The following is a 14,404-nucleotide window of genomic DNA, read 5'->3' on the forward strand; positions in this document are numbered from 1 at the left end:
TCACATAGTCTTTTTCCCTGAAAGTTAGTTTTGTATTAAAAACATGCATGTTACTTTTTTCAGTATAAGTTCACCTAACTCTACCAGTTCCATTTTATCTGCAGAAGCTTTGCTTTGGGAATATACATGTATGTTTTACTAATTTTGTTTCTTAATGAGTTCTCAGTTTGCTGTGCTAAATTACTTATTTTTTTTTTTTATGACAGCATGTTCTGCCTAAAAACATTTGTTCTTGAAACCTTTTGAGACCTGAGAAGGGCTTTTTAAAGTATTAGAATAGAATTCAAACTTAACTAACATGATGTTCTTTGAATGTCCTTGGACATAGTGACATGCCAAGTTTTATAAATAAAACACACTAATATTATTGTATGTTACTGGTTATTGCAGTCATTTGTAGCTAAAATATTTGTACTTCTTTGGGTATCTTGTGTAGTGGATGAGTTAAAGTAAAATGAATTATTGCATTGGAATTAGAATTTTAAGACAGTTGTAAAATGCTAATGTAATTTAGGAGTGTGCATATAACATCCAATTGGATTCTCTAAAATTGCTTTTAACTCATCATTCAGGGTATTTAAACTGAATGGTACAATATGTTTAAATAGGGGAGTTATTGTATCATACCAATGTACAAATGCCAAAACTTCATGAATTTTCACAGAATTGACATTTGACAGTGACAAAATTCTTACCATCTCAGAGTCTTTTCTCTGTTATCTACTTTCTTTTAGTGATTGTAAAAATATTACAGTAGGCTCAGTAGGTGGGATTTTAGGCAGTATTTAGTTTATCACAAATTTTTACCTTACTTGTCAACATCTGTAAACCTCTGATTCCCTTTTATCTACACAGTGTAATCTGGTCTCACTCTATCAGTGATTTTTTGTTTTCTGGCTTCTCTCTTCTCCTTTTGCTTCTCTGTTTTGGGCTATGCCTACACTGTGTACTTGTGTTGGCTCATTAAAGGTGTAGGGAGATGGGATCTCTGTGCAGCTGACAAAACTGCACAGACCAGTGGAGGTTTTTGAGCCAGGAGGGACCTGTTGTAGCAGACTAAATTTGTGCCCAGTCACTGCGTCCATTTTTCTGGACTAACAGGCCCCTTAACAGGTATTCAGAGTTATTAACCTTTGTTCACTGATTTGCCTGTCAGCTACATGGCTCTCTAAAGATGTCTAGCAGTCTCTTGTTGCTGTGGATTTATGCAGACCAGTGCTGGGCCATTGTATTGATCTACTCGTGCACTTCTTAGTGTAAATTGAGACTCTCTGTAGAACCTTACGTCTTAGTCTGGAGCCAGCTACCCTGAAGTTGTCTTTGGTCTTAAATAGGTTGATACTTTGGTCTAAGTACTGGTGTTTGAATATAATACTTTTGAAAGCCAGGCTTTTCTCTGTTCATTCACTTTGTTCATTTTTTTGCTTCAGCAAGAGTATATGTGGAGTACACTAAATATTGGTGTTTTGATTTGTGTAACCTTATAAAGCCTTTCCTGAATTTTCCTTACTGCCTGCTGACTTGACACCAGACTGAGTTATAACTCAGTTTCTAATGCTCCCCAGTTTAGCTTTAGTTACTGCTTTGCTCAATCAATACATTTTTCCAGTGTCCAGACTCTTCAAGTGTTCTCCATTCTTTCACTCTATTTTACAAAATAGTACATATAAAAAGTGTTGCCACTTGTCTTCTGGTAAATGTGTTACCCATGAATCTGGGTACTGCTTGCATTCTTTCAATGTCCTTTTTTTCCCAATTCCTTTATACCTCTGGTGTGACTTGTTTAAAATAGCTCTGTGCTATTTTAAGAGTTCACATCCGTGTTTCTGCCATGTTGAATTTTTTTCTTGTGGTCTAACTCTCCATTCTTTGTCGTGTACTGTAGGTGCTTTTGAACTGGCACTTTTGGTTTGAGCTTGGAGGATTCCAAGCAGAGTAGAGAGCACTGCCTTGGTGGCATTCTCTGGGGAAGGAGAAGAAAAAAATTTAACTTCTGTAATTTAAAGAACTGCAGTTTTATTGTTTAAAACCTAGACTGCAGACTGTGATAAACACTAACATACAATGAAGAGAAAGTGATAACATACAGCATGTTTTGGAAAGCTCTTCTAACAAAATAACGAAAAACTGTAGGTGACAAAATCTTTGAGTATCTGTACTTGTTTAATATTATTTCAAATAATGTGCCTCTACAGTAATGTTTCTTGTTGTTCTGATGTTTTCCTGGTTGAATTTTTGCAGATTAAATCTCAGCTAGTAGTGTTGCCAGGTACAGAGCTGGCTTAACCTGCTCTCAAGCAGGTAGCTACGGCCAGTAACTCCCACATCACTTATGTAAGTAGATTCCATCAAGCAGCTTGTGTCTCTACCCATTCTAAGGTTCATTTCGGTCAACTGGTAAGGTTGTTTCCTCAATGAAACAGTCCATAAATATGGACTGGAATCTCTAGCTGCTGGGACTTGCTTAAATTGATATGTTAATCTGCTCGGAACTTGGTCTATATGCTTTTTATTTTTTATTCTTGTGCTTTGCCATTGCTGTCCAAATGGTTCTTATTACTTGCTTGTTACTCCTTGGAACCAAAGCTGAAACTGAAGAAGGCAGGGGGTCAGCTACTTCATGTGCTTTCTTAAGTGTATGGGACACTGAACTTTTTTTAAAAAAATGCTAGATGCTTTAGGATGTTCTTTATAAAAGCTTCTTACTAACTGCTTTATAGCAATATGCTTTGGTCAGTGGAATTCAAACCTCTGCTTTTTGATTGTGGTTCTGAGTGCAAGATTAAGATGTGCCCAGAACCACTCAGGAGTATCATTCTTAGCAAAGAGCCTGGCATTCTGCAGCCTGTTTAACAGCTGTTGCATCTGAGGAGGTTGGCCAGGATAGGAAAGCCTGATTCCAGGGCTGTCTTTGTGAATTTCAACCACTCTAGCAGAGTCCATGTAATTAACAGCTGCATCAGCTGGGTTGGCTTACCAGACCTTCTTGCATTGGGCATCACTGCATAGGTGCAAGTACACATACATACCCTTCTCTCTTTTGGCACTTTGCATTTATGAAGCCACAGAATACTTGAGTCTGGAGTCCAACCCTCCTATTGAAAGGAGGGTCAGTCAGAGCAAGCAGAGATATTCCAGGGTCTTCTTGAACAACCTGTTCCAGGAGTTGAACAGTTGTTCACTGGTGTTTAAGGGAAATTTGTTGTGCATCATTCATCCTTTCACCGAGCACCAGTGAGACGAGTCTGAGTACATCTTCTTGTGCCTGTGAGACATTTATGAACATTGGTGAGAACCCTGCCAAACTTCGTCTGCTCAAGGTTAAACAGTCCCAGCTTTCTCAGCCTCTCACTTTGTCAGATGCTCCAGTCTCTGAAACATATTTGTGAGCTTTCAGTGCATTCTCTCCAGTAGACCCATGTCTATCTTGTACTGGAGACCCCAAAACTGGATCCAGAACCTAGGTGTGATCTCACAACTGCTTAACAGAGAGGGAAGATCACCTTCTTCAACCTGCTGGCTCCACTTTTTGCACTACAGCCTTGGGTTGGTTAATGGGAACATTGCTTGCTTATGCTCAACTTGTTGTCCCTCAGGAATGACATACATCCTTCTCTACCTAGCTGCTTTCCAGATGGTCAGCCCCAAGCCTGTTCTGGTGTGTGGTGCAGAATTTGGCACCTTTGTTAAACATCTTGAGTTTCTTGTCAGTCCATTTCTCCAGCCTGTCGAGATGCCCCTGAGTAGTAGCAGACCATCTGCTGACCCAAGTCCCGCACAAACTGCTCCCAGTTGTGTATTGGTTGCAGGCCTGCTGAGGGGGCACTGCCCCATCACCTACTTCATTAGTGAAGACATTAAGCAGTACTGGCCCCTGTGTGACATCCTGTGGTTGACCACTGGTGACTGGCCTTCAGATGGAATTTCTACAGCATCTCAATAATTGTTCAGTTCACCTGAATGTCCACTTTTCTTAGCCTGGACTAGGCTAGGAAAATATCAGAAAATACCAGTTTGCTTGTGGAGATGTGATGAGAGACATTAAAAGCCTACTTGTGAGATGAAAGTGCGTTAGATACATGTAGCCCATGTATCATACCAGTATTTTGCTGGTATGATAAGGTGGAATAGAAGATAAGGATGTTTTCAGATAGTACATTTGCTGTGGAAATGTAGTTGGAAGTCCTTAAACAATTTGCTTTCATCTGAATAAACTCGTGAAACTATAAGATATTCTCCTCATATGGAAAGGTAAATGTGTTTCTAAAATAATTAAGTGGCATATGATAGACACTAACATGGATATTACTGCCACTTTTAATCGTTCAGGCTCTCCTGAGAAACTTGGCAGCATAAATGTGAAGGGATTTTCACAGACAGAAATAGAAAGAACTCTTTAGGTTCAGTCTCCATGGAAACCGTGCAATAACTCTTGAAACTATTTTTGAGATGGGGAGTACTGATTAAACTGATGCCTGAACTTAACCAAGTGTTCTGTGTGTGACTTGCATAAATTCCTGTGAGTACCTGGTTCATATAAAAGGTAGTTTTTACAGTGACCACTCTATTGCTCTGTTCTGGATTAGAACTTCGGGGTTTTGGCTCCCTAAAACTGGAAAAGGGCCATGTTGTTGGATAATTTAACCTATATTATAAGACCTCACTGTGCAGGTACACTCCATATGGATTCAGTTTCCGAGCTCCTACCAAAACAAAATTGTCATGTGGGTGATGTTCACAGTGTTGTGTAATTACCACTCTTCAGTTAGGCATCGTGATAGTTTTCAGATTACCAGCACATTCAAATCTGTGTTTTACTTAGTTTAGTTAGTTAAGTGTCAGGGTGAACTGGTGGGTGTTTCCTAGCACTAGAAGCCTGCATGCCTATTAGTTTTTGTTCCTCAGATATCAAAAGTTGTAACGGTGCTTTCACATTAGCAAATGGCTTTCAGATAGCAAAAATGGATGTATGCCCAACAGGAGGGTGTTAATAGTTGCATAACTTTAATGTTATGCCTTGACTCTCTTAATGTAGAGCTCTGGCACATCAAACTTAAATTTTGCTCTGAATTCTTTTATGATGCTGATCTAAACAGAATTAGGAAGGTGTGCTAGCTGAAGGAATTTCAGCAGTTCATATCAGCTTTTGCTATCTTCAGCCCATTGTGTTTGATTGATTGAGTCCCCCATCTTGGTTTGAAAACACAGGTGTCTGTTAAGAAGGGCAGGAGCCTCTCTTGAAATGGAAAATGTAAACTCCCTCCCTCTGAATTATTACAATTCTGAAATTAATGCACTCTCAGGCAAGATATGGGAGTAGGAAGAACAGTTCTTTATTAGGGAAAATAAAAATGCAGTAATATAAAACAACACTGTCAGAGTCAGAATATGACCTGACACCCCATGGCTCAGGGTATTGGTAGCAGTCTGATTAAATGGTGGCTGCAGTCCTCCTGCAGTGACAGGTGTGGTTCTGTTGGAGCAGGGATCCTGTAGAAGGGTGCAGTTTTCCTCTGAAGGTCCAGTGGTGGTGTAGATGGGCCTGGTCTTCCTCTGGGAATCCAGTGGAGAAGAAAGCTGCTCCTCTGGGAATCCAGTGGGAAGAGGCTGCCTGTTGTGTTCCATATCTCAGATTATATTTTGGAAGGAATGCTTAGCTCCTCCCCCTGAACGAAGCATCTCACCATGGGATTATGGGACTTTATCAGTCATGCAGTGAGACTCAGTGGCCCATTAACGGGAGATATCTCCTGGAGGGAGGATGGATCATGGAAAAGATAAAGGAAACTGCCCAATTAACAGAAGATAACTGCCCCACCTCTAAGAGAAGGCGATAGAATAGACCCCCCCATCTGCAATCTAAGACACCCCCCATTCACTACCCATGTTAATGCATTAAAACTTTTCCTTCTGGCGTAAGGTGGACATGCAGTGAGTTTCAATACCTTTTTTTTGAGTCCTAGGTAGAAAGTGTCTTCTTAAAGACAAAGGACAGTCCAAACATTTTCCACTGAATCCTTCAATATTTTGTACAAATAGTTTTTAATTTTTCTGTTTAAATCCATTCTGTCTTAGGTTAGCTGAACAAGGTGTAAGCTGAAAAAATGTTGGCATCTATGAGTATATGCTGCTGCATTCTCTAAAATTGTAATACTTATTATCTGTTATACTGTAGCAGTCTCATTCTCTAAATAAATAAAAAGAAATACAGAGGTCATCTACTTGTTTGTTGATATGTGTGGAAATCTGGAAGTGATTGGCTAAAACTGGGCTGGGGTTTTATTGACATGAGCTGAAGGAGTATTCTACTCACTTATGTTTTTCCTGAGATGCTGTCGTTGTAGAGATGGCTGAAGATTTCTCTTGGACTTTGTTACTACTCTGTGATGGATACCTCTTCAGTCATTCCTTTTCATGTTGTTGAGACACCGACTTTTCCTATGAGGCTTCCTCCAGGCAGCCATGACTTTCAGCGTTGAAAAGTATTTTCTAATTGGAAAGTGATCCAGCAAAGTAGGGTTGCTTCTGTTATAAACAAATAACAAGTTACTTCCAAGCCATTTGCAAAATAAATATCATCCTTTTGCTCCATTAATCAGTTTTAGGAGCTGAAGCACTTTCTATGTAAGTATTAAGGAAACTTGTGTGCACAGAATTTATGAGTAAACAGATTGGGGGTAGGTTAGGTTATTTTTGCTTTCTATAGATAAAATTAAGTGTCTGAATAGATTTAGAACTTAAAAAATTATAATCTAATTTTTGGTGGAGTTAGCATATCCAACATGAGGTTTGCTTTCCAGTAATGACTGGAAATTGAGAACGTGTCCTCCAGTGTGCTAGCTACTGCCCAAATCATTGAGGCTTACTCACTTGGCTTTTAAATGGTCTTATGGATGCTGTTTATTACAATTGCTATGAGATTTGTTCTCATCAGCAGAACTGCAGTCTTAGGTAGAGACCACTTCGAGTAACATCAGCTACACTTTTTAATTGAAATGGTCTATCACTTTGTAGGTAATACTGAATTGAAAAGGTTCTGAAAATCTTTTTTATTTCTGCCCAAGCTCTGGTTTGAGGTTGTCATGGTTACATTGTCTTCTTCCTCTTGTTCTTCTGGTTTTCATGTGACTTTTGCTCAAGAGCACATAGCTGAGTTTACAGTTCTCATTGCATCTTTAGACTGCAACTACCTACAGTGCAAGTATGTAGCACCACTTTGCTGTACAAAAGGGCGCAGTATTTGTTCTTTATTTTTGTTTTGAACCTCTGTATTGTGAGACAGTATTTTTCTGCCATCCTATATGGTTAGATTTCCCAAAGTTGCTTGCACAAAAGAGTTCATTAGATGTTAATACATGCAAAGCTTATTGAATATTAAGACAACCAGTATTAACTGTGTTGGGCATGAGTAGCCTAGGGGAAGTTTTGTGTTCCAGTGGTAAACATGCAGAGTATCCTCAGAGAATAATGACAGTCTAGTCAGAAACTGTTAGCAGGATTCTAAAAGGACTTGAAAAGCTGAAAAGCTAATAATGAAAGGTTGGTTGAGTTTTGTGTCTGTAAATAAACTTATAGCAGTCCTTCCTATTGTTACTGAACTATGCTTACTGGAACTTAACAGAGGAAAACTAAAAAAAACACATCATTCTGCAATAAGCAGAATTTTAGTAAGGTTGTATGGAGAAGGGATTAGGTTTTTCTACACTACCATGTAAGAAAATTTTGATTAGTCAGCCCAGCTCATAGTAGATGTTGAGCTGTGAAGCTTGGTGCTGCTAAAAAATGAAGATTTCATTTTCCCATGTGCTTTCCTGCTGTCTCTGACTCACTGTCCTTCTTTATATCTTGCCTGCTGTCTCTTCTCTCATTCCTCCGTATCCTTTTCTTTAGCTTGTTTGGTATCTTTCCTATCCCTCACTTGTTATCCGCTTGCCAGCAGCACCCCACCCCACCCCAAACTTCCCTTCTTTCTTGGACACACTTTGCACCTGTTTTTCATACTTTTTCTCCCTTGCGTGTGCAACACATCTCTCCCTCTCATACTTGCATCGAGATAAGACCGCTGCATGCAGACTGAGAGAGACCAAGATGGAAAGCATAGAATTACAGGAGTAAACAATTATTTATGCATATGAGGTGTCCCAGTAAAACAGAGGCACCTGGATGTGGTTTAACACCTCTGTTCATTCTCCTCTCTCACTGTGTCAGTCTCTCTCTCTGTCTCTGTATGGTGCTACACCTGTCTTCTCTCCACCCCCCTCCCTCTTGCTTTCCTATCCTGTCAGACACTTACCCTTCTTGTGCACGTTGCCTGTCTCTCATGGCTGTGCTTTCATCATCCCATGTGTTTGGGTTTCCTGCCTCTTTTACATGCAGACTTTTCCTACTTGCCACATGTGTTTGCTTTATGCCTCTTGTGCTTCCTGTCCTGGCTATGCTTACCTCTCTCTCTTGGGCTTCCTCACTCTCTCCTCCTCAGTGCCCTCCTGTCACTCTCATGATTCTGCCCCTCACAAGCGTGCTTCTTCCTGTTTCATGCTTCTGCATGAGCTTTCCTCCTCACACACTTCCTCACTCACACTTCATGGATCCCTGACTCCCCATCAAGGCTTTTCCCCTTCTTTCTTACTCAGTTTTTCCATCTCTCAGTCATGCTTGCTCCTTCTCATGTATGCGTTCTTCCTGCTTTATGTGCTCTTTACATTTTCTCTCACACACTTCTGCCTTTCTCTCACATACCTTTCTCCCTCTCTCTCGCCTTTTCCCCTCACCTTTATGCTCTTCTCCTGATTGGCACACTTCTCTCCTCTTTTGAGTGTTCCCATCTTGCAGTTCCCCCCTTGTATGCTTCCCCCTCTCACGCATGCAACTCTCATTGCTCATGCACTTTCTCCCTCTTGTAAGCATGCAAATGCTCTCCCTCTCTCATTTGAATGTGCTTTGTTTTTCTCTTGCTTTCTTGTGCATGTTTGGTCTCTTGTTTCTTTCTCTTGTGCATCCTCATGTCTCTTGTTTATCCTTTTTGTGTCTTCCTTTGCCTTTTGCAGCTTTTCTCCTTTATTACATGCTTTCCCATGCCTCACAGATTTTCCAGCTTCACATGCACTCAAATACTTTCAAATCCAAACTGCTTGCACTCTCCTTCTCTGTCCCATGTTAAATCTTTTACCTGGGTCCTCATCTTCTCCCTCACCCTTCTTCTTTCACATGCCTTTTTCTCTAGGACTTCCCTCCCTCATTCCCTTTGTCTCTTTATCTTTTACTTTCTCCTTTGTATGTATTCCAGTCTCTTGACAGACATACTTTCTTGCATGCACTGTGCCTTTCTTGAGCTTGCAGTGTCTCACTTGTGCTTTCTTCTTCTCACTCGTTCTCTATCCTTTCCACCTCTATAGTTTTTCTTCTAAATCTGTAGAGCTTGCCCCAGCCATACCCTGCTTTGGCTTGTCTTGAAGCTGCTTTTCCTCCCTCTTAGATTTGCATTTCCTCTCTCTTGGGGATTTCCTATCTGTCTTTCAAGCTTTTTTGAGAGTCCTTCCCAAAACAGAATGGCTTCCCTTCCTCTCTCCCCTCTGTCATTATCTCCAGTTGTTCTTCCTCCTCTCAGTTGTTCCTTTCCCACATCTCTTCTCCCTCTCACTGTGAAGCTTCTTCTCTCTTTATGTGTGCACCCACATTTCCCTCTCTCTCTCTCTGATAGGTTTTGCCTTTTTTGTGCTTTGCTTTGCCTGCCCCTCATCTGTATCTTTATCAGTGATCTGTACAAGGGGATTAAGTCACGACACCAAGTTAGGTAGAAGTGTTGATCTGCTGGAGGACAGGAAGGCCCTGGAGAAGGATCTGGACAGCCTGGATTGATGGGCCTAGGCCAGTAGTATGATACTGAAAAAGGCCAAGTGCCAGGTCCTATCCTTGGATCACAACAACCTACAGGCTGGGAGCAGAATGGCTGGAAAGCTTCCTGGTGGGAAAGGACCGGGCGGGGATTCTCGTTGGCAGCTGAACATCAAGTGTCCAGGTTGGCCACAATGGCCAATGGCATCCTGGCCTCTATCAGCAGTAGTGTGGCCAGCAGGACCAGGGCAGTGATTGCCCCTCTGTACTTGGCTCTGGTGAGGCCACACCTTGAGTGCTGTGTCCAGTTCTGGGCCCCTCACTACTGGAAGGATATTGAGGGGCTGGAGCATATCCAGAGAGGTCAGTGGAGCTGGTGAAGGGTCTGGAGCACAAGTCTTATGAGGAGCAGCTTAGAGAATGGGATTATTTAGCCTGGAGAAAAGGAGGCTCTCCACAATTACCAGAAAGGAAGTTATAGCTAGGTGGGGGTCAGTCTCTACTTCCAAGCAGCAAGTCATAGGACAAAAGGAAGTGGCCTCAAGCTGGACTAGGGGAAGTTTAGAATGGATGTTAAGAAAAAGTTTCTTCACTGAAATGATTGTCAAGCATTGGAACAGGCTACCCAGGGAAGTAGCTGGGTCACCATCCCTAGGGGTACTTAGATGTGCAGATGTGGCACTTAGGTGCATGGTTTGGGGTGGACTTGACAGTGCTGGGTTCATGGTTGTACTCCAAGATCTTAAGAGTCTTTTCCAGCCTAAATGACTTTGTATGTTTTTTGCATGTATGTTCCCTCTCATGCTTTCCCTGCTATCCAGTGCTTGCTTTCTCCTGTGTGCTTTGCCTCTCCTGCCTTTTGCCTGAATATTGTGCTGTGCCTCTCTCATGTGCCTTTTTTTCTTGTAACTCTGAACTTCCCTTTCTTATTCTGTCACTTTGTTCTTGTGCTTTGACCTTTGCCTGCACTTGTGTGTTTCTTCTTGTATGCATTTTCCCTCCTTTGTACACTTCATCTCTGACGTATCTTTCATTCCCTTCTGCCTGTTGTCATCTTTACACACGTGTTGCCTTCTCTCTCACATACTCTGTCTTTCATGTGGGCTTTATCTGTCACATGCTTTGCTCTTCCCTCATTTGTGCTTTGTCCCTTGTGTCATGTGCTTCGCCTTTCTTTCTTTCTTTCTTTCTTTCTTTCTTTCTTTCTTTCTTTCTTTCTTTCTTTCTTTCTTTCTTTCTTTCTTTCTTTCTTTCTTTCTTCCTTTCTTCCTTTCTTCCTTTCTTCCTTTCTTCCTTTCTTCCTTTCTTCCTTTCTTCCTTTCTTCCTTTCTTCCTTCCTTCCGCCACTTCCGCCACTTCCGCCACTTCCGCCACTTCCTTCCGCCACTTCCTTCCGCCACTTCCTTCCGCCACTTCCTTCCGCCACTTCCGCCACTTCCTTCCTTCCTTCCGCCACTTCCTTCCTTCCTTCCTTCCGCCACTTCCTTCCGCCACTTCCTTCCTTCCGCCACTTCCTTCCGCCACTTCCTTCCGCCACTTCCTTCCGCCACTTCCTTCCGCCACTTCCTTCCTTCCTTCCGCCACTTCCTTCCGCCACTTCCTTCCGCCACTTCCTTCCGCCACTTCCTTCCGCCACTTCCTTCCTTCCTTCCGCCACTTCCTTCCGCCACTTCCTTCCTTCCGCCACTTCCTTCCTTCCGCCACTTCCTTCCTTCCGCCACTTCCTTCCTTCCTTCCTTCCTTCCTTCCTTCCTTCCTTCCTTCCTTCCTTCCTTCCTTCCTTCCTTCCTTCCTTCCTTCCTTCCTTCCTTCCTTCCTTCCTTCCTTCCTTCCTTCCTTCCTTCCTTCCGCCACTTCCGCCACTTCCGCCACTTCCGCCACTTCCGCCACTTCCGCCACTTCCGCCACTTCCGCCACTTCCTTCCTTCCGCCACTTCCTTCCTTCCGCCACTTCCTTCCGCCACTTCCTTCCTTCCGCCACTTCCTTCCTTCCGCCACTTCCTTCCGCCACTTCCTTCCTTCCGCCACTTCCTTCCTTCCGCCACTTCCTTCCTTCCGCCACTTCCTTCCGCCACTTCCTTCCGCCACTTCCTTCCTTCCGCCACTTCCTTCCTTCCTTCCGCCACTTTCTTCCTTCCGCCACTTCCTTCCGCCACTTTCTTCCTTCCTTCCTTCCTTCCTTCCTTCCTTCCTTCCTTCCTTCCTTCCTTCCTTCCTTCCTTCCTTCCTTCCTTCCTTCCTTCCTTCCTTCCTTCCTTCCTTCCTTCCTTCCTTCCTTCCTTCCTTCCTTCCTTCCTTCCTTCCTTCCTTCCTTCCTTCCTTCCTTCCTTCCTTCCTTCCTTCCTTCCTTCCTTCCTTCCTTCCTTCCTTCCTTCCTTCCTTCCTTCCTTCCTTCCTTCCGCCACTTCCTTCCTTCCGCCACTTCCTTCCTTCCGCCACTTCCTTCCTTCCGCCACTTCCTTCCGCCACTTCCTTCCGCCACTTCCTTCCGCCACTTCCTTCCGCCACTTCCTTCCGCCACTTCCTTCCGCCACTTCCTTCCGCCACTTCCTTCCTTCCTTCCTTCCTTCCTTCCTTCCTTCCTTCCTTCCTTCCTTCCTTCCTTCCTTCCTTCCTTTCCTTTCCTTTCCTTTCCTTTCCTTTCCTTTCCTTTCCTTTCCTTTCCTTTCCTTTCCTTTCCTTTCCTTTCCTTTCCTTTCCTTTCCTTTCCTTTCCTTTCCTTTCCTTTCCTTTCCTTTCCTTTCCTTTCCTTTCCTTTCCTTTCCTTTCCTTTCCTTTCCTTTCCTTTCTTCCTTTCTTCCTTTCTTCCTTTCTTCCTTTCTTTTCTTTCTTTTCTTTCTTTCTTTTCTTTCTTTTCTTTCTTTTCTTTCTTTCTTTTCTTTCTTTTCTTTCTTTTCTTTCTTGTCTCTCTGTCTCTTTCTCTCTGTCTCTCTTTCTCTTTCTTTCCTTCCTTCCTTCTGCCATTTCCTTCCTTTCTCGCTTTTCTCTTTCTCTCTCTCTCCTCAGTGTTTTGCACTCATGCGTTGCCTCTTGTGCATGTGCACTTCGACTCCTGTGTGTGTGCTTTGCCACTCTGTCTCCCACAGATGCATTTTGCAGCTTTGTCTTTTGCAGTCATTGTGTCAATTTAGCCATTTTACTCTCCTAGTCTCTCTTCTTATAGTGTCTAACATTCTTCTCTCTCATGCATTTCCATCTTTCAGTTTTTCTCTCCTTGGACTTTGTCTCATGACAGCTTTCTGTCTCTCACTATCCCCCTTGTGTCGCTTGCTGTCTTATTTATTTTTTGCCTCACTGTACTTCTCTCTCCTGCTCACTCCTTCTCAATCCCTTCTTCTCAGTCACACCCCCAACCATTCCTCTCCTTCCTGAACTTTCCATCTCACTCTGCATCTCTTTTTGCCTCCCTCTTCCCCATCAATCTGTGTCTCTTTGACCTCTGTCCTTCTCTTCCTTCATCTCTTCTGTTGTCTCCTGTCTTTCCGCCTCCATGAGATGGGCTTTTCCTCTCTCATTTGTATCTCTGTCCTGCAGCTTTTCTTGTCTTCCAGACATATTTTGCCTCTCACTCACGTCACTTGCATGATGTTTTTTCCCATGTTTGCCTTTTTACATTCTTCCTTGCTTTGCCTCTTTCACTTTCTCCATTCCTCATGTGCTTTCTCACCTCTTTGACACATTCTTGCACTTTCCCTCTCCTTCATGCTTTCATTTCCTTGCTTATGCTTTCCCTACACTGCTTGCTATTTCTTGCTCTTGACATTCCACTGCCTTCATTTCTCTCTCCATCTGTCTCTTGGGCTTTTTCTTTGTCTTAGAAGTGTTTTCTCTCCCTCCCCTCCTCACAAATTACCTCTCAGTCTCACTCCTTTCTTCTCTTTGTGTAGCTTCTGCCTTTGTCTTTTCTTGTCTTAGGCTTTCTCTGGACTCCTCTTTGCATTCCACTTGTATCTATCCTTCCCTGTTTTCCCTCTTAGCAGTGTGCTTTTTTCAATTTGCTCTTACTTCTCAACCTTTGCCTCCCTCTTGGCCATGTTGTCCTCCTCCCAAAGAAACTGTCTCCTTCTTGTAGAGGTGCTTTCTCTTCCATTCTGATCAGTCTTCTCTTTCACAGACCTTGCCCTCTCCTACAACCTTAAACACATCTGCTTTCTCTCACATACATAACCTCTCACAGACATGTTGCTTCTCTCTTGGTTTGCTTTTCCCTTATGTTTTTGTGAATGTTCATGCTTTTGTATGTTTCTTTTCTATTTTTCTGTTCACTTTTTCCTCCCTGCTGTCATCCTGTGGCTTCTCTTTTTCTTGCTTTCACTTTCCCTCACCTTTTCTCTCTTCTGTCTCCAAATTCCCTCCCTCCCTCCCTCCTTTGATCTTCCCATTTCCCTACTCTCTTTTTACCCTCCTTTTACTCTATCTCAGATGTTTTCCCTTTCACATTCACTCTCTCACATGGTCTTCCCTATTTACTTTCTTTGCCTCTCTCACTCTGCTTCTGACATGCTCTTTGTCCCTCTGTCACATGCTTTGACTCTCTTGAGTGTTGTTACTTTCTTTTGCACTTCCCTCT

General features: G+C 42.7%; 1 protein-coding gene across 2 annotated transcripts in view; it reads left to right on the top strand.

The window, feature by feature from the left end:
• The window catches only part of PIGG (phosphatidylinositol glycan anchor biosynthesis class G), an 84,355-nt gene that overhangs the window by 50,067 nt on the left and 19,884 nt on the right, over positions 1 to 14,404 (top strand). The window lies entirely within an intron of this gene.

This window comes from Molothrus ater, chromosome Z (genome assembly GCF_012460135.2).
Source record: "Molothrus ater isolate BHLD 08-10-18 breed brown headed cowbird chromosome Z, BPBGC_Mater_1.1, whole genome shotgun sequence".
In the NCBI taxonomy this organism is placed as follows: domain Eukaryota; kingdom Metazoa; phylum Chordata; class Aves; order Passeriformes; family Icteridae; genus Molothrus; species Molothrus ater.